Source organism: Budorcas taxicolor, chromosome X (genome assembly GCF_023091745.1).
Source record: "Budorcas taxicolor isolate Tak-1 chromosome X, Takin1.1, whole genome shotgun sequence".
NCBI lineage: Eukaryota > Metazoa > Chordata > Mammalia > Artiodactyla > Bovidae > Budorcas > Budorcas taxicolor.
The window spans coordinates 72,578,407-72,603,073 of NC_068935.1; the positions used below are offsets into that span (position 1 = coordinate 72,578,407).

At 37.5% G+C, this 24,667-nt stretch overlaps 1 non-coding gene across 1 annotated transcript; it reads left to right on the plus strand.

Moving 5' to 3' along the window:
- Window positions 1–24,323: 24,323 nt before the first annotated feature.
- TRNAW-CCA (transfer RNA tryptophan (anticodon CCA)) lies at window positions 24,324–24,395 on the plus strand. Its single transcript has one exon. It is a non-coding gene; the product is annotated as a tRNA-Trp (tRNA).
- The last annotated feature ends 272 nt before the right edge of the window (window positions 24,396–24,667 follow it).

Consider the following 24,667-nt stretch of genomic DNA (forward strand, 5'->3'; position numbering starts at 1 on the left):
GAAAAATAAAAACCATTTGATTATCCATAAAGGCAAACAACACCTTTGACAAAATTCAACACCCATTTATGATAAAAACTCTCCAGAAAGCAGGCATAGAAGGAACATACCTCAACATAATAAATCCAAATATGACAAACCCACAGCAAATATTATCCTCAATGGCAAAAAATTGAAAGCATTTCCTCTGAAATCAGGAACAAGAAAAGGGTGCCCACTCTCACCACTACTATTTACCATAGTTTTGGAAGCCTTAGCCACAGTAATCAGAGAAGAATAAATAAATAGAATTGAGATTGGAAAAGAAGAAGTAAAACTTTCACTGTTTGAAAATGACATGGCCTTCTACATAGAAAATAGGAAAGATGCCAACAGAAAATGACTAGAGCTAATCAATGAATACAATAATGTTGTAGGATATAAAATTAACTCACAGAACTCACTTGCATTCCTATTCAATAACAATGAGAAAACAGAAAGAGAAGTTAAGGAAACAGTCACATTCACCATCACAAAGAAAAGAATAAAATACTTAGGAATAAATTTATGTAAAGAAACAAAAGACTTATATATATAAAACTATAAAAAAAAACTGATGAAAGAAATCAAGATGACACAAATAGATGGAAAAATATACTATGTTCGTGGATTGGAAGGATCAATATAGTGAAAATGAGTATACTACCCAAAGCAGTCTATAGATTCATCACAATCCCCATCAAGCCACCAATGGTATTTTTCACAGAACTAGAACAAATAATTTCAAATTTTGTACGGAAGCACAAAAGATCCCAAAGAGAAAAAGAAGAATGGAACTGGAGGAATCAACCTTCCTGACTTCAGACTATACTACAAATCTACAGTCATCAAGAGAGTGTGGTACTAGCACAAAGACAGAAATATAGATTAATGGAACAAAATAGAAAGTACAGAGATAAATCCATGCACCTATGGACACCTTATCTTTGACAAAGGAGGCAACAATATACAATGGAGAAAGACAGTCTCTTCAACAAGTGGTGCTGGGAAAACTGATCAACTGCATGTAAAAGAATGAAACTAGAACACTTTCGAACACCATACACAAAAATAAACTCAAAATGGATAAAAGAAAAGACCTAAATGTAAGACCAGAAACTATAAAACTCTAAGAGGAAAACAGAAGAACACTCTCCAACATAAATCAAAGCAAGATCCACTATGACCTACCTCCCAGAGTAAAGGAAATAAAAACAAACAAACAAAAAAATGGGACCTACTTAAACTAAAAAAAACTTTTGTACAATAAAGGAAACTATAAGCAAGGTTCAAAGACAGCCCTCAGAATGGGAGAAAATAATAGCAAACAAAGACAACTGACAAAGAATTAGCCTCCAAACTATACAAGCAGCTCATGCAACTCAATACTAGAAAAACAAAGAACCCAATCAAAAAGTGGGCAAAAGACCTAAACAGAAATTTTTGCAAAGAAGACAGCAATGGCTAATAAACACATGAAAAGATGCTCAACATCACTCATTATTAGAGAATTAAAATCAAAACTACATGGAGAAGGAAATGGCAAGCCACTCCAGTATTCTTGCCTGGAGAATTTCATGGGCAGAGGAGTCTGGTGGGCTGCAGTCCATGGAGTCACAGAGAGTTGGACATGACTGAATGACTAACACATATATAACATAGATAACCAACAAGTAACTACTTTATAGCACAGTGAACTGTACTCAGAATCCTGTGATAACCTATATGAAAAAAGAACCAAAAAAGAAGGAATATATGTATATGAATAAACAAATTACTTTGCTGTACACCTGAATCTAATGCAACATTGTAAATCAACTATATGCCAATGAATTTTTTTAATAAAAAAAAAAAACCATAAAGAAGTATCATCTCACATTGGTCAGAATGGCCATTATCAAAAAGTCTACAAACTCAAATAGGGGCTCTGTGTCAAACTATATGGGTGGGATGGAGAGGGAGATGGGAGGGAGGTTCAAAAGGGAGGGGATATATGTATACCTATGGCTAATTCATGTTGACGTTTGACAGAAAACAGCAAAATTCTATAAAGCAATCATCCTTCAATAAAAACGGATTAATTAAAATTAAAAAAAAAAACCATCTAACAGCAATGCATGCTGGAAAGGGTGTGGAGAAAAGGGAACCCTCTTACACTGTTGCCACTATGGAGAAGGGTGTGGAGATTCCTTAAAAAACTGGAAATAGCACTGCCTTATGACTCAGCAATCCCACTGCTGGGCACACACCCTAAGGAAACTAGAATTGTAAAAGACACATGTACCTCAATGTTCATTGTGGCACTATTTCCAATATGTAGGACATGGAAGCAACCTAGATGTCCATTGGCAGATGAATGGATAAGGAAGTTGTGGAACATATACAGAATGAAATATTACTCGCCTTTAAAAATTAACACAGTTAAGTCAGTTCTATTGAAGTGGATGAACCTAGAGCCTACAGAGTGAAGTAAGTGGGAAAGAGAAAGATAATTATCGTGTTAAGGTGTGTGTGTGTGTGTGTGTGTGTGTGTGTGTGTGTGTGTAGAATCTAGAAAAATGGTACCAATGATCCTATATATATATATAGGAATCTAGAAAAATGGTACCAATGATCCTACATACAGGACAGCAAAGGAGACACAGATGTAAACAACAGACTTTTCGACTCAGCAGCATAAGGGGAGACTGGGATGATTTGCGATAATAGCATTGAAACACGCACATTATCACACTTAAAATAGATGACCAGTGCAAATTTGATGCATGAAGCAGGTCACCCAAAGCCAGTGTTCTGGGACAACTCAGAGGGATAGGGTGTGGAGGGAGGTGGGAAGGGTTTCAAGATGTGGGGGACACATGTATACCTGTGGCTGATTCATGTTGATGTGTGGCAAAAACAATCACAATAGTGCAAATTAATTATCCTCCAATTAAAAATAATTATTGAATAAAAAAAGGATCTCAGTTCAGTTCAGTCATTCAGTCATGTCAGACTCTTTGCGACCCAATGAACCGCAGCACACCAGGCCTCCCTGTCCATCAACAACTCCTGGAGTCCACCGAAACCCATGTCCATTGAGTCAGTGATGCCATCCAACCATCTCATCCTCTGTCGTCCCCTTCTCCTCCTGCCCTCAATCTTTCCCAGCATCAGGGTCTTTTCCAATGAGTCAGCTCTTTGCATCAGGTGGCCAAATTATGGGAGTTTCAGCTTCAACATCAGTCCTTCCAATGAACACCCAGGACTGATCTCCTTTAGGATGAACTGGTTGGATCTCCTTGCAGTCCAAGGGATTCTCAAGAGTCTTCTCCAACCACAGTTCAAAAGCATCAATTCTTCTGCACTCAGCTTTCTTTATAGTCCAATTCTCACATCCATACATGACCACTGGAAAAAACATAGCCTGACTAGATGGACCTTTGTTGGCAAAGTCAAAAAAAAAAAAAAAAGAGGATCTACAAACAATAAATGCTATAGAGGATGTGGAAAAAGTGAAACCTTGCTACTCTTTTGGTGGGAATGTAAACTGTTAAAGCCATTATGGATAAAATCATGGAGATTCCTTGGGGCGGGGGGGGAACTAACAATAAATCTACCATATGACCCAGTAATCTCACTACTGCACACATACCGTGAGTAAACCACAATTTTAAAGCAGCATATACCTCAGTATTCATTGAAGTACTATTTACAATATCTAGGACATGGAAGCTACTTAGATGTCCAGCAACAAATGAATGGATAAAGAAGATGTAGTTCACATACAAAATGGAATATTACTCAGCCATAAAAGGACATATTTTTAGTGAGTTTTAGTGAGTTCAATGAACCTAGATCCTCTTATACAGAGTGAAATAACTCAGAAAGAGAAACAAATATTGTATATTAGCACATATATATGGAATCTAGAAAAATAGTATGAAAGTGAAAGTGAAGTCGCTTGATAGTATCTGACTCTTTGCAACCCCATGGACCAGGCTCCTACCAGGCTTCTCCATCCATGGGACTCTCCAGGCAAGAATACTGGAGTGGGTTGTCATTTCCTTTTCCAGGGGATCTTCCCAACCCAGTGATCGAACCCAGGTCTCCTGCATTATAGCCAGAAGATTTAGTGTCTGAGCCACCATGGAAGACATAGAAAAATGGTATTGGGTGGATCTATTTTCCAGGAAGGAATGGAGATTCAGATGTACAGAATGGACTTGTGGACACAGTGGGGGAAAGAGTGAGTGAGACAAATGGGGAAAGTAGCATTGACATATGTACACTATCAGGTGTAAAATAGGTAGCTGGTGGGCAGTTGCTGTATTACACAGGGACCCTTGCCTGACACGTTAATGACCTAGAGGGGTACATTGGTGGAGGGAATATATGTATAATTCAATAAAGAGGGAATATATGTATAATTATGGCTGATTTGCATTGCTGTATGGGAGAAAGTAACAGAAAATTGTAAAAATTAATTTTAAAAAATAAATGAAGCAAAAAAAAAAAAAAAAAAAGAAAGAAAGGTCATTTTTCCCAGTCTATCTGAAAATAGTGACATAACTCACAGGGCTGTCCAATTAATATTGGGCATTGATTTAGAAGAATAAGTAATTTAAGAAAATCTAATATTATATTCTTTTAACTTAGGGCTCCCCCTTTACACAGTGAATCACAGCCATCTTAATTACATCAGTCTAATTATTTCTGGCTCAGCATGTATGTGGTAAGTTCAGAATGAATTACATTTAAATAGCAGAATTAACATTTAAAATTAGAATACATTATTATATCACTACCTGTAAGAATTTTATTTATTGCACTAATGGCAATCTTATACAAAATAATTATTCAAAATATGAATAAAACTAAACATAGATTTTGTCATACGGATTAATAAACTTATACAATTTTTCAATAGTATGTTCTACTTGAAGAAGTATTTTAAGTTTTCTCTTAAGTAAATTATCCAAGAACCTCATTAATTTAATATTTACTGAATTCCTACTATGTGACATAGTGTTAAAGATACCAAGTTAAATTAAATATGCTCAGTGACCACAGGGAGCTCTGTTTTTCAAATGAGACATCACTTAAAGATTGTATTTGCAACAGTTAAATGAAATATTTTTTATGGATATTTGTGTGTGTTGTCAAAATAATTCGTGCATCACAATTTATACAATAATATTCTTTAATCTAAAGTATCTGTCATGCCAATCTTTACAAAGTCATAGAATATACCATGTCATTCTTCATTTACTAAAATACTGAAACAATTGGAGGAAATTAACTGGTAAAATTACACAAGATTTCATTTTTAGGTATGTCTCAATGATGTGTTTCAGCAAAAGGGAGTATTTAAGAGCAATGCTCTAGCAATCTGACGGACTTGAGTTTAGTTGAACTTTCTGTTAAATATCACTATATATGTAGTTCAGTTTTGTATTTTACTTAAAAAAGAAAAAAGTGACATAAAATCTCTAGGTAAATCAAAGTATTAAATGTTGAAATGTTATACCATATCATAGTGATTTAAAAGTGAAACCATAGCTTAATGGAAGAAACTATAGGTTGATATTTATTTGACCTTAGCATTGATAAGTACCTTCTACCATAAAAGAACTGGGCATAGGCATAAGACATATGAAGTCACAATGCCAAAAACTGGTAAGTTTGATACAAAATACGTTTAAATACTATATATCAATATTTTCTATAAAATTGGGATAAAAAACTGATGGTGAGAAATGTACAATGTATTCTACATACATGTGGTGAATACAGTAATAGGCAAATAGCTCTCTTAAATGTCAGTGAAGAAAGTGATATGGTGGCAGAAATTTCCATCTAGAAAATTGTTCTAATTATGCAGCCAAGAAATGGTAACTTCCTGTACCAAAATAGTAGAGATAGAAGTGTAAAGTCAGTAAGATTTGGTGTTTGATTGAGATGCAGGACAGAAAGGGAAGGAGAAACCAAAGTACAGGTACTCACTGTTTACCTCTCAACCCATCACAATCTTTATGTTAAATATGTGTCTCCAATTGGACTATCGATATTCTCAAGAAATAGGGTATGTAATAATTTAAACAGAAAGAATTTTGTAAAGCACATCTAAGTCAATGTTGAATCATAAATAACCTAGTCACAAGTGGCTTCTTTTATACGCACATCTAGCTAGTTTAGACTTGATTTCCCAGTTAGCACCTGTGACTTTCCACTTTTGTTACACCTCTGTTCTTTTCTCTACACTATTTAGCAATAGGGGAATTCATGCTCTTTGTATGTCCACTAGTATTATACTGTCCTCCTGTCCTCCACTGCTTTGGACTTTCCTGGTGGTTCAGATGGTAAAGAATCTCCCTACAATACAGGAGACTTGGGTTTCATCCTTGGGTTGGGAAGACCCCATGGAGAAGAGAATGGCTACCTACTCCACTATTTTTGCCTGGAGAATTCCATGGCCAGAGGAGCCTGATGGGCTTTATGTCCATGGGATCATAAAGAGTCAGACATGACTGAGCAACTAACACTTCACTTCACCTCACCACTGCTCTACTGATTTGGAAATCAGAAGGCATCTTTCCTAGCAAAAAATGTCTTATTGGCTACTTCAATTTCTGCATACCCATCCTTACCACATACACAGTGTTACTAAATTTTATGCCCACATATAACCCTCTTCCACATTCAAGGTCAGGAGGGGCGGCAGTGAGGAGATACCCGCCATCCAAAGTAAGGAGCAACAGCTGTGCTTTGCTGGAGCAGCCGTGAAGAGATACCCCTTGTCCAAGGTAAGAGAAACCCAAGTAAGACAGTGAGTGTTGTAAGAGGGTATCAGAGGGCAGACACACTCAAACCATAGTCACAGAAAACTAGTCAATCTAATCACACTAGGACCACAGCCTCGTCTAACTCAATGAAACAAAGCCATGCCTGTGGGGCCAACCAAGACGGGCGGGTCATGGTGGAGAGGTCTGACAGAATGTGGTGAGGAGAAGGGAATGGCAAATCACTTCAGTATTCTTGCCTTAAGAGCCCCATGAACAGTATGAAAAGGCAAAATGATAGGATACTGAAAGAGGAACTCCCCAGGTCAGTAGGTGCCCAAGCTACTGGAGATCAGTGGAGAAATAACTCCAGAAAGAATGAAGGGATGGTGAGAAAGCAAAAACAATAAACCAGTTGAGAATGTGATTGGTGACAGAAGCAAGGTTCAATGTCGTAAAGAGCAATATTGCATAGGAATCTGGAATGTCAGGTCCATGAATCAAGACAAATTGGAAGTGGTCAAACAAGAGATGGCAAGAGTGAATGTCAACATTCTAGGAACCAGCGAACTAAAATGGACTGGAATGGGTGAATTTAACTCAGATGACCATTATATCGACTACTGTGGGGAGGAAACACTTAGAAGAAATGGAGTAGCCATCATGGTCAACAAAAGAGTCCGAAATGCAGTACTTGGATGCAATCTCAAAAACGACAGAATGATCTCTGTTCATTTCCAGAGAAAACCATTCAACATCACAGTAATCCAAGTCTATGCCACAAACAGTAACGCTGAAGAAGCTGAAGTTGAATGGATCTATGAAGACCTACAAGACCTTTTAGAAATAACACCCAAAAAAGATGTCCTTTTCATCCTAGGGGACTGGAATGCAAAACTAGGAAGTCAAGAAACACCTGGAGTAACAGGCAAATTTGGCCTTGGAATACGGAATGAAGCAGGGCAAAGACTATTAGAGTTTTGCCAAGAAAATGCACTGGTCATAGCAAACACCCTCTTCCAACAACACAAGAGAAGACTCTACACATGGACATCACCAGATGGTCAACACCAAAATCAGATTGATTCTATTCTTTGCAGCCAAAGATGGAGAAGCTCTATACAGTCAATAAAAACAAGTCCAGGAGCTGACTGTGGCTCAGATCATGAACTCTTTATTGCCAAATTCAGGCTTAAATTGAAGAAAGCAGGGAAAACTGCTAGACCATTCAGGTATGACCTAAATCAAATCCCTTATGATTATACAGTGGAAGTCAGAAATAGATTTAAGGGCCTAGATCTGATAGATAGAGTGCCTGATGAACTATGGAATGAGGTGCGTGAATTTTACAGGAGACAGGGATCAAGACCATCTCCATGGAAAAGAAATGCAAAAAAAGCAAAAAGGCTATCTGGGGATGCCTTACAAATAGCTGTGAAAAGAAGAGAAGCAAAATGCAAAGGAGAAAAGGAAAGATATAACCATCTGAATGCAGAGTTCCAAAGAATAGCAAGAAGAGATAAGAAAGCTTTCTTCAGCGATCAATGCAAAGAAATAGAGGAAAATAATAGAATGGGAAAGACTAGAGATATCTTCAAGAAAATTAGAGATACCAAGAGAACATTTAATGTAAAGATGGGCTCAATAAAGGACAGAAATTGTATGGACCAAACAAAAGCAGAAGATATTAAGAAGAGGTGGCAGGAATACACCGAAGAATTGTACAAAAAAAGATCTTCATGACTAAGATAATCACGATGGTGTGATCACTCATCTAGAGCCAGACATCTTGGAATGTGAAGTCAAGTGGGTCTTAGAAAACATCACTGGGAACAACGCTAGTGGAGGTGATGGAATTTCAGTATAGCTAATTGAAATCCTGAAAGATGCTGCTGTGAAAGTGCTGCACTCAATATGCCAGCAAATTTGGAAAACTCAGCAGTGACCACAGGACTGGAAAAAGTCAGTTTTCATTCCAATTCCAAAGAAAGGCAATGCCAAAGAATGCTCAAACTATTGCACAATTGCACTCATCTCACATGCTAGTAAAGTAATGCTCAAAATCCTCCAAGCCAGGCTTTAGCAATACGTAAACCATGAACTTCCATATGTTCAAGTTGGTTTTAGTAAAGACAGAGGAAGCAGAGATCAAATTGCCAGCATCCACTGGATTATCAAAAAAGCAAGAGAGTTCCAGAAAAACATCTATTTCTGCTTTATTGACTGTGCCAAAGCCTTTGACTCTGGGATCACAATAAACTGTGGAAAATTCTGAAAGAGATGGGAATACCAGACCACCTGACCTGCCTCTTGAGAAACCTATATGCAGGGCAGGAAGCAACAGTTAGAACTGGACATGGAACAACAGACTGCTTCCAAATAGGAAAAGGAATACATCAAGGCTGTATATTGTCACTCTGCTTATTTAACTTCTATGCAGAGCACATCATGAGAAACGCTGGACTGGAAGAAACACAAGCTGGAATCGAGATTGCTGGGAGAAATATCAATAACCTCAGATATGCATATGATACCACCCTTATGGCAGAAAGTGAAGAGGAACTAAAAAGCCTCTCGAAGAAAATGAAAGTGGAGAATGACAAAGTTGGCTTAAAGCTCAACATTCAGAAAACGAAGATCATGGCATCTGGTCCCATCAATTCATGGGAAATAGATGGGAAAACAGTGTCAGACTTTTTTTTTGGGGGGGCTCCAAAATCACTGCAGATGGTGACTGCAGCCATGAAATTAAAAGACACTTACTCCTTGGAAGAAAAGTTATGACCAACCTAGATAGCATATTCAAAAGCAGAGACATTACTTTGCCAACAAAGGTCCGTCTAGTCAAGGCTATGGTTTTTTCCAGTAGTCATGTATGGATGTGAGAGTTGGACTGTGAAGAAGGCTGAGTGCCAAAGAATTGATGCTTTTGAACTGTGGCTTTGGAGAAGACTCTTGAGAGTCCCTTGGACTGCAAGGATTTCCAACCAGTCCATTCTGAAGGAGATCAGCCCTGGGATTTCTTTGGAAGGAATAATGCTAAAGCTGAAACTCCAGTACTTTGGCCACCTCATGCGAAGAGTTGACTCATTGGAAAAGACTCTGAAGCTGGGAGGGATTGGAGGCAGGAGGAGAAGGGGACGACAGAGGATGAGATGGCTGGATGGCATCGCTGACTTCTATGGACGTGAGTCTGAGTGAACTCCGGGAGTTGGTGATGGACAGGGAGGCCTGGGCGTGCTGTGAATTCATGGGGTTGCAAAGAGTCGGACACAACTGAGTGACTGAACTGTACTGATAACCCTCTTGAGGGCCTCTCTGGTGGCCCAGTGTTGAAGAATCCACCTGCAGTGCAGGAGATGCACATTTGATCCCTGGTTTGGGAAGATCCCCCTGGAGAAGGAAATGGCAACACACTCCAGTATTCCTGCCTGGAAAATCTCGTGGAGAGAAGATACTGGTGGGCTATATAGTCCATGTGGTTGCAAAAGAATTGGACAAGACTTAATGACTGAAAAACAACAATAATCTTCTTGCCACCCATTTCATTTTCTTGGCTTTGATTTTACAAAAATTTTCTTGCTCATTTAATAAAACCAGTGTTCATCAGTGTAGGTAACTTTTGTTTTTATTTTTATTTTTTGTATTTCAGTAGGTATTGTTGTTTTTCAGTCACTCAATCATGTCCAACTCTTTGTGACCCCATAAATTGCAACATCCCAGGCTTCCCTGTTCTTCACTATCTCCCAGAGTTTACTCAGATTCATGCCCATTGAATCAATGATGCCATCCAATCATCTCATCCTCTGTCACCCCCTTCTCTTCCTGCCTGCAATCTTTCCCTATATCAGAGTCTTTTCCAATGAGTCAGCTTTTCACATCAGGTCACCAAAGTATTGGAGCTTCAGGTTCAGCACGAGTCCTTCTGATGAATATTCAGGGTTGAGTTCCTTTAAATTTATACAATATGCCCCACCAAGGCTTAATTCATATTAGGTATAATTGATGCTATTTGAATTATTCAAAATAGCCAGGCCAGTATCTTTATTGATTTAGAAACATGTTAATAACAACTTTCTGAGTGGGAAAACAAAATTATAAAATTATGAAGTATAACCCTAATTTCTGTTTTACATATATAAACACAAATATTCACAAAGCATATACAATGTAATGGCAAAATAGTAAGAGAAATAAGTTTTTTTCTGTAGAAGGTCTTATGGATATTTTTTTTTCTTTCCTTTTTTCCTTTACTTTTCTTTGCTTTATCCTTATCACAGTATCTAACTTTCAACCAAAAAAAGGCATAGATTATATGTGTATTAAAAACCTTAGAATTTAGAACTTTCAAGATGGACGAGGAATTAGACGGGAAGATCACCTTTCCCCCTCCCCCTCCCAGAAACACACACAAATACATCAAAAACTCATCTTCATGTGGAACAATTTCTACAGAACACATTCTGGACACTGGGAGAAGACTCCAAAGTCGCCAAAAAGCAAGCCAGTCTTCTCAGAACAAGGTAGGGAAAAAGATAAAGATAAAAAAGAGACAAAATACTTTGGGTTGGGGATCTGTACCCTGGGAGGGAGTTGTGTAGGAAGAAAAATTGCCACACACTTGGAAACTCCCTCAAAGGTGGAGTCAGAGGGAACTTCAGAACCTCAGTGGGAAATGCAGCTATAGGTACTTGGAAGGCAAAATGGAGATAATTCACCACAGAGATCATTGCCAAACAGTGTCTTATACACTCACTATTGCAAGTGGGGGCTGGGTGCTGTGGCTCAGGCTTTGGAGGTCAGATCCCAGGGAGAGGACTGGTGTTGGCTGCTATGAAGATACTCTGAGGGAGCTAGTGGGCCCACCAGAGAGGCAAGAGAGTATTGCCAAAGGAACACTCTTAACGGGCAAGCTCACAGAATGTGGGACTCTGCAAGTGCCGTAAGTGGGATGAGTTGGCTGTGGTCTGCAACTTCAGAAGTATAAAAGCAGGTGTGAATGCCAAAGTGGAATTAGATGTAACTGCAGTTTGTAATACCAGAGGGGAGAATATGGGCTGCTTGATTGCTGCCAGGGTTGGTGTGGGTGCCAGAGGCTGAGGACAGGAGCCCACTATGGTCTTGACCCCACAGATTGCAGCTGCCACCAAGCTGTGAGCAGGCACAGGCCACTACCTATACCTTCCTGGGAGCCTGAGCAGCTTGACTCTGCTGAGGGACCAACAACTCTCAACCGACTCCCCTGGGGAAGGACACGACCTGCTTCAGACTGTGGAGACTTCCCTCGAGTCTCAGTCCCAGCTGGCACTCCCCACACATCCAAGCTGTGTCTGCTATGCCCTTCCCTCTCCCTAGCTCGAATGAGAAAGTGAGCACTAATAAGCTGCTACTTTAGCCCCCTCATGTCTGGGAGTGGAACAGACACGAGAGGGTAGCCTTAAAAGTAAAATGAAGTGAAAGTCACTCAGTCGTGTCTGACTCTTTGTGACCCCATACAGTCCATGGAATTCTCCAGGCCAGAATACTGGCGTTTCCCTTCTCTAGGGGATCTTCCCAACTCAGGGATAGAAGCCAGGGCTCCCACATTGCAGGTGAATTCTTTACCAGTTGAGCCACAAGGGAAACCAAGAATACTGGATTGGGTAGCCTATCCCTTCTCCAGCAGATCTTCCCAACCCAGGAATTGAACCAGGGTCTCCTGCAATGCAGGCAGATTCTTTACCAACTAAGGTAACAGGGAAGCAGTCTTACAGCATATGATATAAACTGGCAAATGTCAATGGGTACTTGAATACAACATGTATTCAGCTGCTTTTGGATGACATATATTTGTATATATACACACAAATATGCCATATATACATATGCAATGCACACACACACATGCCATATATAGACATATATATAAGCATACAGATATATTCCAATATGTTTTAATACGTCTTTAAAGATCAGTGTTTTCTTGTTGGTATTCTTTCTGGATAATTTGCTCATGGATTTAATTGGTGTGTTAAAATTCCTTATTATTACTGTCTTACTGTCAGCTTCTCCATTTATGTTTGTTAGTACTTTCTCTCTAGGCAGGCCAAAACCAAAGGTGAGCGCCAGGAGTAGTGAGAACAAAGAATCTCAAGAGAAGAAATTGCTCCTACAGCCACAATTAAATCCCCCAAATTAGCCTGAGACTATGAACTTTAGGGGAAATTGTGGACTGGGAGCAAATACAAGCTGTAGTAAGGCAAGATCTGAGTATGAACTGACTGTACACTGCTCTAAACAGGTCCAGAAACCTTTCTAGAAATATTGGAGGACTTTTTGAGTAATTAGATTGTCTGGAGTACACTGTGTACTGAACAATGGAAGAATCATGAGGACATTTTTCTTACTACCACTTTATATATTTTTCTGTTTTTCCTTTTTCATATTGTTTTTTTCTTTGTTATCCCTTAATAACTTACTTTTTCCTTTTTTAAAAACACTTTAGTTTTAGATAAATTCAGTTTATTTTCCGATTTTTACAGTTACTCTTTAGTTATACTGCATTTTCTCCCATGTTTTTGATTTTGTATTTTTGTTAATCTAGTTTTTAGTATTCATTTTAACTTATGGGTTTGTCTATTAGCTTGATTGCTCTCTTCTTTTAGACTCTTGTTTTTATCCTTTTCTAACTTTTTTTTTTTCTCTCTCTCTCTCTCTTTTCTGTTTGTAAGTGTGTGAGTTTCTTTGGATATTCTAGGCTGTTGAGTGTTGCTTTCACCATTAGCCTTGAAGTTTATCTTCTGTACTGTGTGGCCTCTCAAGTCTTGGTGCTAAGGAGTCGAGCCTGAATTCCCAAGATGAGAGACCTGAGTCCAGGACTTTGGACAACCAGACAACTTCTAACACAATGAAATATTAATCAGCAAGAGTTTTCCCAAAAGCCCCCATCTCAACACTAAGACCAAGCCCTAATCATGCACCAACAAGCTCCAGTGCCAGACACCTCATGCCAAACCTTCAGCAAAACAGAAACACAAACCTGCTCATTAGCAGATAGGCTTCCCAAAACCATATCAAGCTCACAGAACACCCCAAAACACACTATTGGACATGCCACTGACCTTCAGAGAGACAAGATCAAGTTCCATCCAGAAAAGAGACACAAATCCCACCAGCCAGGAAATCTTCAGAAGGCACTGGTTCAACCCCACCCATGGTGGCAGACTCTACAACTGAGAGGGACTACAACCTTCCAAACTTCATAAAGGAGACTGAAAACACAATAAATTAAACAAAATGAAAAGATAGAGAAACATGCAGCAGATGAAGGAACATGGTAAAAACCCACAAGATCATATTGAAAAGGAAATAGGCAGTCTACATGAAAACAACTCAGAGCAACAGGAGAAAAGATGATTCAAAATTTAGAAATAAAAGAGAAGCATGATAAATAAACTAGAGGCACGGATTGAGAAGATAAAAGTTTGACCAAGACCTAGAGGAAATAAAGAATAGACAATCATCAATGAACAATACGATAATTGAGATTAAAAATACAATAGTGGGAACAATAACAGAGTAACTGAGGCAGGAGAATGGATAAGTGTGTAGGAAGATAAAATGGTGGAAATAACTGATACAGAGCAGAAATAAAATTTAAAAAAAAGAAAGAAAAGAAATGAGGACAGTCTCAGAAACTTCTGGGAGAACATTAAGCACACTGACATCTGAATTATAGGGGTTCAGAAGAAGAGAAAAGGAAAGGGTATGAGAAAATACTTGAGGAGATTACAGTTGAAATTTTCCCTAACATAGAAAAAAAACAATAGCCACTCAAATGCAGGAAACCCAGACAGTCTCAGATAAACCCAAGGAGAAACACACCATGATGCAAACTAACCAAGCTAATGAAAATTAAACACAATGAAAAATAAAATTAAAGCCAGCAAAGGAAAAGCAACAAATAACATACAAAGGGATTCCCATAAAGCTAACAGCCGATCTTTCAACAGAGACTGCAAGCCAGGAGGGAGTACTAGGATACGCTTCACATGATTAAAGGAAAATACCTACAGTCAAGATTACTTTATCCCGTATGGATATCATTCAGATTCAAAGGAGAAATCAAAAACTTTACAGACAACTAAAAGTTAAGAGAATTTAGTGGCACCAAATCAGCTTTACAAAAAACATTAAAGAAACTTCTCTAGACAGGAAACATAAGAGAAAGAAAAGGCCTACATAACCAAATCCAAAACAATAATGTAAATGGTAAAAGGATTATATGTATCAATAATTTCCTTAAAAGTAAATGGCTAAATGCTCCAATCAAAAGACACAAATTGGCTGAATGGATACAGAAAAAAAAAAACCAACAACAACAACAACAAAAAAAAAACCTCTAAATATGCATCCACAAGAGACCCACCTCAGACCTAGGGACACATACAGACTGAAAGTGAGGGGCTGGAAAATAATATCTCATGCAAAAGGAAATCAAACAAAGTGGGAACAATATTTCTCCTATAACAAAATAGACTTTAAAGACTGTCACAAGACAGAAGGAAGGACACTACATAATGTTCAGAGGATCTATCCAAGAAGATATAACAATTTAATGCTATTGTTAAGATATAACAATAAATTCCATCAGAGGAATACCTCAGTACAAAAGACAAATACATCTATTTTAGCAGAATTAACAGTAACACAGTTACCCCACTCACATCAAAGGACAGATCATTCATACAGAAAATTAATAAGGGAACACAAGCTTTAAATGATAAATTGGACCAATTGGATCTGACTGATATCTGCAAGGCATTTCATCCCAAAACAGTATATTCCACTTTTGTTTCCTCAAGTGCACATGGAATGTTGTTCAGAATAGATTACATCTTGGGTCACAAATCAAGTCTTGGTAAAGTTTTAAACAATTGAAATGATTTCAAGCATCTTTTGTGATCATAGCACTATAAAATTAGATATCAACTACAGGAAAAAAAACTATAAAAAATACAAACACATGGAGTCTACACAATATGCTTGAGAATAACCAAGTCACTGAAGAATGCAGAAAAATAAATCAAAGAGCACCTAGAAGCAAATGACAATGAAAACATGATGAGTCAAAATCTATAGGATGCAGTAAAAGCAGTGGTAAGAGGGAAGTTTATAGCAATACAAGCCTACCTCAGGAAACAAGAGAAACATCAAATAAACAATCTAAGTCTACACTTACAGCAGCTAGAAAAAGAAGAGCAGCAACAACAACAAAAAGTCAAAGTTAGTAGACGGGAATAAATCATAAAGATCAGAGCAGAAATGAAAAAGAATTGAAGGAGACAACAGCAAAGATCAATAAAATAAAAAGCTGGTTCTTTGAGAGATAAACAAAATTGACAAACCATTAGCCAGAATCATCAAGAAAAAAAGGGAGAAAAATCAAATCAACAAAATTAGAAGTGAAAAAGATATTACAACAGAGAATACAGAAACACAGTATCATAAAAGACTACTACAAGCAATTATATGTCAATAAAATATACAACCTTGAAGAATATGGACAAATTCTTGGAAAAGTATAACCTTCCAAAACTGAACCAGGAAGAAATAGTAAACATGAATAGACCAATCACAAGCATGGCAATTGAAACTGTAATAAGAAATCTTCCAACAAACAAAATCACAGGCCAGATGGTTTCACAGGTAAATTCTACCAAAAGTTCAGAGAAGAGCTAGTCCCTATCCTACTCAAATTCTTCCAGAAAACTTTAAGAACTATCTCCAAACTCATTCTGTTAAGCCACCATCACCTTGATACCAAAAACATACAAAGATGCCACAAAAAAGAAAATTACAGGTAAATGTCACTGATGAACTTAGATGCAAAAATAGTCAACAAAATTCTAGCAAACATATTTCAAAAATACATTAAAAAGGTCATATATCATAAACAAGTGACCTTTATTCCAGTAATGCAAGATTGCTTCAATGTATACAAATCAATCCATGTGATAAACCATATTAACAGACCAAAAGATAAAAATCATATGATCATTTCAATAGATGCAGAGAAAGCTTTTGAAAAAAATCAACATCCATTTATGATTAAAAAAAAATACAGAAAGCAGGTACAGAAGGAACCTACCTCAACATAATAAATGCCATATGCAACAATCCCATGGTCAACATTATTATTAATGGTGAAAAACTGAAAGTATTTCTCCAAGATCATGAACAAGACAAGTGTGCTCATTCTCACCATTATGCAACATAGTTTTGGAAGATCTAGCCATAGCAATCAGAGAAGAAAAAGAAGAATCTAGATTGGAAAAAAAAGTAAAACTTTACCTGTATGCAGATGAAATAATATTATACATAGATTACCCTAAAGATGACACTAGGAAACTTCTGCTGCTGCTGCTAAGTCACTTCAGTTGTGTCCAACTCTGTGCAACCCCATAGATGGCAGTCCACCTGGCTTGCCCGTCCCTGGAATTCTCCAGGCAAGAACACTGGAGTGGGTTGCTATTTCCTTTTCCAATGCATGAAAGTGAAAAGTGAAAATGAAGTTGCTCAGTTGTGTCCAACCCTCAGTGACCCCGTGGACTGCAGCCTTCCAGGCTCCTCTGTCCATGGGATTTTTCCAGGCAAGAGTACTGGAGTGGGTTGCCAGTGCCTTCTCTGAGAAAACTTCTAGAACTAATAAATTAACATAGTGAAGTAATAGGATATAATATTAATACACAGAAATCTCTCACATTCCTATACACTAACAATGAAAAATCAGAAAAGGGAAATTAAAGAAGTAATCCCATTCACTATTGCAACAAAAAGAATAAAATACCTATAAATAAACCTACCTAAAGAGACAAAAGGCCTGTAAGTAGAAACTTATGAGACACTGATTAAAGAAAAGATGACACAAACAGATAGAGAGATACCATGTTCTTGGATTGGAAAACTCAATATAATGAAAATGAGGATACTACCCAAAGTAATATACAGATTCAATGAAATCCCTGTCAGTGGCATTTTTCATAGAACTAGAACTAAAAATTTCAGAATTTGTAAGGAAATACAAATTAACATGAATAGCAAATGCAATTTTGACAAAGAAAAATGAAGCTGGAGGAATCAACCTTCCACAAGCTACAGTCATCTTGAAGGTATGCTACTGGCACTAACAGAAATATAGCCCAATGGAACAAGACAGAAAGCCCAGAAGTAAGCACACACACCTATGGGAACCTTATCTTTGACCAAGGAGGCAAAAATATACAACGGAGAAAAGACAGCCTCTTCAATATTTTTTGCTAGGAAAACTAGACAGCTACATATAAAATAATAAAACTAGAACACAACACCATAGAGAAAATGATATTAAGAATGGATTAAAGATCTAAATATAAGATCAGAAACTAAAAAATTCTTAGAAGAAAACATAGAACACCCTTTGACATAAATCAAAGAAAAATCCTCTTTGACTCATCTTTTAGAGTAATGAAAGTAAAAACAAAGTAAACAAATGGAACCTAATTAAATTTAAAAGCTTTTGCACAGCAAAGGAAGCATTAAGCAAGGTGAAAGTACAACCCTCAGAATGGGAGAAAATATTACCAAATGTTAACAACTGACAAAGGATTAATCTGCAAAATATGCAAGCACCTCATTCAGGTCAATATTAGAGGAACAAATAACCACAGGTTGGCAGAAGACCTAAAAAGACATTTGTCCAAAGAAGACATACAAATGGCTAATAAACACATGAGAAGATGCTCAACATCATTCATTGTTAGAGATATCCAAATCAAAACCACAACTAGGTATCACACTACACTGGTCAGGATGGCTTTCATCGAAAAATCTACAAGCAATAAATTCTGGAGAGGGTGTGGAGAAAAGGGAAACTTCTTACATTTTAGATGGGAATGTAACTTGATACAGCCACTATGGAGAAGAATATGGAGATTCCTTTATAAAGTGTGAATAAAACCTCATATGACCCATCAATCCCACTACTGGTCATACACCCTGAAAAGTGAAAGTATTAATTGCTCAGTCGTGCCTGACTTTTTGTGACCCCATAGACTGTAGCCTGCCAGGCTCCTCTGTCCATAGAATTCTCTGGGAAAGAATATTGAAGTGGATTGCCATTCCCTCCTCCAGGAGATCTTCCCAACCCAGTGATTGAACTTGAGGTCTCCCACATTGCAGGCAGATCCTTTACCATTTATGCCACCAGGGAAGCCCATATACCCTGAGGAAACGATAACTGAAGAAGACACATGTATTCCAATGTTCATTGCAGCACTATTGAAAATAGCTAGAACATACAATAACAATGAGAAAAGAGAAAGAGAAATTAAGGAAACAATTTCATTCACCATTGCAACGGAAAGAATAAAATACATAGGAATAAATCTACCTAAAGAAACAAAAGAACTATATATAGAAAACTATAAAATACTGAGGAAATAAATCAAAAATGACACAAATAGATGGAGAAATATTCCATGCTTATGGATCAGAAGAATCAATATAGTGAAAATGAGTATACTACTCAAAGCAATCTATAGATTCAATGCAATCCCTATCAAACTACCAATGGTATTTTTCACAGAACTAGAACAAATAATTTCACAATTTGTATGGAAATACAAAAAAACTCGAATAGCCAAAACAATCTTGAGAAAGAAAAATGGAACTGGAGGAATCAACCTGCCTGACTTCAGACTATCCTACAAAGCTACAGTCATCAAGACAGTCTGGTACTGGCACAACGACAGAAATATAGATCAATGGAACAGAAAAGAAAACCTAGAGATAAATCCACACACCTATGGACACCTTTTCTTTGACAAAGGAGGCAAGGATATACAATGGAGAAAAGACAATCTCTTTAACAATTGGAGCTGGGAAAACTGATCAACCACTTGTAAAAGAATGAAATGAAAACACTTTCTAACACCATACACAAAAATAAACTCAAAATGGATTAAAGATCTAAATATAAGACCCAAAGCTATAAAACTTCTGGAGGAGAACATAGGCAAAACACTCTCTGACATAAACCATAGCAGAATCCTCTATGACCCACCTCCCAGAGTAATGGAAATAAAAGCAAAACAAAACATACACACACACAAAACAAAAACAAATGGGGCCTTATTAAACTTAAAATCTTTTGCACAACAAAGGAAATTATAACCAATGTGAAAAGACAGCTTTCAGAATGGGAGAAAATAATAGCAAATGAAGAAACTGACAAAGGATTAATCTCAAAAATATGCAGCAGCTCATGCAGCTCAATTCCAGAAAAATAAATGACCCAACAAAAATTGGGCCAAAGAACTAAACAGACATTTCTCCAAAGAAGACATACAGATGGTGAACAAACACATGAAAAGATGCTCAACATCACTCATTATCAGAGAAATGCAAACGAAAACCACAATGAGCTACCATTTCACGCCAGTCAGGATGGCTGCTATCAAAAGTCTACAAACAATAAATGCTGGAGAGGGTGTGGAGAAAAGGGATCCTTCTTACACTGTTAATGGGAATGCAAACTAGTACAGCCACTATGGAGAACAGTGTGGAGATTCCTTAAAAAACTGGAAATAGAACTGTCATATGACCCAGCAATCTCACTGCTGGGCATACACACTGAGGAAACCAGAATTGAAAGAGACATCTGTACCCCAATGTTCATCACAGCACTGTTTACAATAGCCAGGACATGGAAGCAACCTAGATGTCCATCGGCAGATGAGTTGATAAGAAAGCTGTGGTACATATACACAATAGAATATTACTCAGCCATTAAAAAGAATACATTTGAATCAGTTCTAATGAGGTGGATGAAACTGGAGCCTATTATACAGTGTGAAGTAAGTCAGAAAGGAAAACACCAATACAGTGTGTGTGTGTGTGTGTGTGTGTGTATGGAATTTAGAAAGATCATAACAATGACCCTATATGTAAAACAGCAAAAGAGACACAGATATATAGAACAGTCTTTTGGACTCTGTAGGAGAAGGCAAGTGTGGAATGATTTGAGAGAATAGCATTGAAACATGTATATTATCATATATGAAACAGATTGCCAGTCCAGGTTTGATGCATGAGATAGGGTGTTCAGGGCTGGTGCACTGGGATGACCCTGAGGGATGGAAATGGGTAGTGAGGTGGGACAGGGGTTCAGGATGGGGAACACATATACATCCATGGCTGATTCATGTCAATGTATAGCAAAACCACTACAACATTGTAATTAGCCTCCAATTAAAATAAATAAATAAATTAATTAAAAAATAGCTAGGACACTGAAGCGACCTGAAAGTCCACTGATGGATGCATTGATAAAGAAACTGTGGTACATATATACAATGGAATACTCAGCCATAAAATGGAATGCATTTGTCAGCTCTAATGATGTGAATGATGCTAGAGCCTATTATAGAGTGAAATAAGTCAGAAAGAGAAAAATAATGTATATTAACACATATATATACAGAATGTGGAGAAGGAAATGGCAACCCCTTCAAGTATTCTTGCCTCGAAAATACCATGGACAGAGGAGCCTGGCAGACTACAGTCCATAGGGTTAAAAAGAGCTGGACCTGTGTGAGCACACATACATGCATAGAATCTAGAAAGATGGTACTGAAGAACCTATTTGCAGGGCAGCAAAGGAGACAAAGACAGAGAACAGACTTGAGGACACAGTGTGGGTAGGAGATGGAGGAATGAATAGAGATTAGCATTGAAATAGATACATCACCATATGTAAAATGGATAGCTGGTGGGAAAATGTTATATGATACAGGGAGCTCAAAACTGGTGCTCTGTGACTACCTAGATGTGTGAGGTGGGATGGAAGATGAGAGGAAGGTTCAAGAGGGAGGGGACATATGTATACATATGACTAATTCATGTTGATGTATGATGGACACCAGCACAATATTGTAAAGCAAGTATACTCCAATTAAAAATAAATAAAAAAAAAAAACAAAATTAAAAAAAATTAAAAAATAAAATAATTTTAAAAGTATAATAAAAATAATATGTGATAGTTTAGAAACAAGTTTACTGACATGGGAAAAGACTGTTCTTGTTTTTATATTTCTTTTTTTATCCAATCATTTATCACAAATTTCCCTACTGACAAATAGGTCTAGGGTAATCCTGAAAACCTCAGCTACTCTAGACTTGATAGATTCATAAGTTGCTTAAGAGGAGTGACTTTCTCTTTCCTTCTGATGTATTTTAAATGTGAGTGTGTCAATAGTATCAACATTTAAACATATTTATATTTATCCCTTATACAGTGCATAGTTTCCTTTCCTCTCCCTTCTCAGGTGTAGTACATGTCTGATTTTTAAAAATGTGCTGTTGAATAAAAAAAGAAGTCTTGGTATCCTGGAATACCAACTGTCTTTTAACAACATGTCTGTAGATAAATTTCAATGAAGTGATTCAAAAGTCTACTGAAACTCTAAACTTTGTCTAAACTTTTCTATCTATAGAGCTAATTATAAAGTAAGTCAGAAAGAAAAACACCAATACAGTATATTAACACATATATATATGGAATTTAGAAAGATGGTAATGATGACCATATATACAAGACAGCAAAAGAGACACAGACATAAAGAACAGACATATGAACTCTCTGGGAGAAGGCGAGGGTGGAATGATTTGAGACAATAGCATTGAAACATGTATTTTACCATATGTGAAATAGATCTCCAGACCAAGCTCAATGCATGAAACAGGGCACTCAAAGCCAATGCACTGGAACAACCCTGAGGAATGGGATGGGGATGGAGTTGAGAAGGAGGTTCAGGATAGGGGACACATGTACACCCATGGCTGATTCATGTCAATGTATGGCAAAAACCACTACAATATTGTAAAGTAAATACCCTGCAATTAAAATAAAGAAATTAATTTTAAAAATAAAATTTAAAAAAGAAGAAAAAGAAAGAAGTTGGTGTGACTCTACCCTCAGTTTGTAAAGGCTTTGAGTGATTAACTGTTTAATCTACCTTTAACTATCTGATGGCTTTCCAGGGAATGAACCCAGACTAACAGGCTTGTCATTTCCAAGGCCTCATTTTTTTTTTTTCTATTGGATTTGTATTTCATTTTATTCAAAAAATCTGTATTTACTCTTTACTAGTTTGGGGATTATTCAACCAAACTTCTTTGTTATTTAAAGGTAAATTCTTTATTAATTGTAATGGGGAAAGTTGAGAGCTTTAAAAATGAAAATTCTGAAATGATTTTAAGATGTACATCAAATAATTTATTAGAACTATTCCTAAGTACAAATATGTTCAATTTGAAAGGCTGTGTGCATTTTCACTTAGATGGCATATTGGTATTTGGAATTCCTATGGTTATCCTATTTTTTATTAATATCAATGAATTGAAACTTACTGCCACATGAATAGTTACCCTTTTCTTCTTTCCCACGCTTGTTATATTCTGGAAGTGGTAATGATTTTGAATACTGACCAATAATTAGAGGAAGGATAATTGAACATAAACCCAAATAGCTTCATTAATTCCAGGTGTCAAAGGTTGTTTCTTTTAAACTTTATTTCTATTTGGTAATGGAAAAAGGCTTCCCAGGTAGTGCAGTGGTAAAGAATCTGCCTGACAATTCAGAAGACAGGAGACTCGAGTTTGATTCCTCAGTTGGAAAGAACCCCTGGAGGAGAAAATGGCAACCCACTCCAGTATTCTTGCCTGGGAAATCCCAAGGACAGAGGAGCCTAGTGGGCTATAGTGCCTGGGGCTGCAAAGGGTCAGACACGACTGAGCATGCATGCACACATACTATGAAAAAGTATCCTTATTTAATCCAAAATTTCAATACCAACTGTGACTTCTTTTTTTGTACCCCAGCCCTGACTTCACTCAGACACATTTACATTAATCTATAAGATATTAGGTCTGTCTGACCCACATATTAACAATTGAGATAAAGAGATATTTCCCATTCACACCCTAAGATTCCTCATTCTACTGTCAGTGTAATTCAATCTGAGTCCAAAGGCCTGAGAGCTGGGAAAGCCTAAGGTATAAAGCTCAACCTAAGAGCAAGATAGGATAAGATGAGATGTACCAACTCAAGCAAAGAGGCAGGAAATATGGAGCAAATTACTCTTTCCTCAGCAAAGCTTTCCCCACTCTTACTGTGCCATTTTCTTCCCTTTTCTCTATGTCCATACTTCTCCCCACCTCAAGGCTTTGGAACACTCTGTTCCCCTGTGTGATGTCCTTAATCTCCACTTCCACCTCCACTACTGCCTAGATCTTTATCTTTCCTCAGATATTAAAGGCTGCTGCTATGAGCTGTGAACGATGCCAGGATTCTTGGCCACAGGAGGAGAGGAATTCAATCCAGGGCCAATGAAGAGGCTTGATGGCTCATAGCTTTTTGTGTAATAAAGTTTCATTAAAGTATAAAAGATATAGAGAAAGCTTCTGGCATAGAAACCAGAAAGGGACAGAAAGAGTGCCCCCTTGCTGGTTTTTAGCAAGAGTTATTCCCTGGTGGCTCAGAGGTTAAAGCATCTGCCTCCAATGCAGGAGACCTGGGTTCGATCCCTGGGTTGGGAAGATCCCCTGGAGAAGGAAATGGCAACCCACTCCAGTATTCTTGCCTGGAGAATCCCATGGACAGAGGAGCCTGGTCACAAAGAGTCGGACACGACTGAGTGACTTCACCTCACCTCACCTCATACACCTATTAGCAAGCTGCTAATTAGAGAAAGGAAACAGATGCACCAGGCCCCTTACCCACAACATGCATTTTGAGATAGCACTGGCATAAGGTGAGTCATCCTGGGCCATAAAACAATTGACATGAATCTTGAAGAAAGGTAGATTTC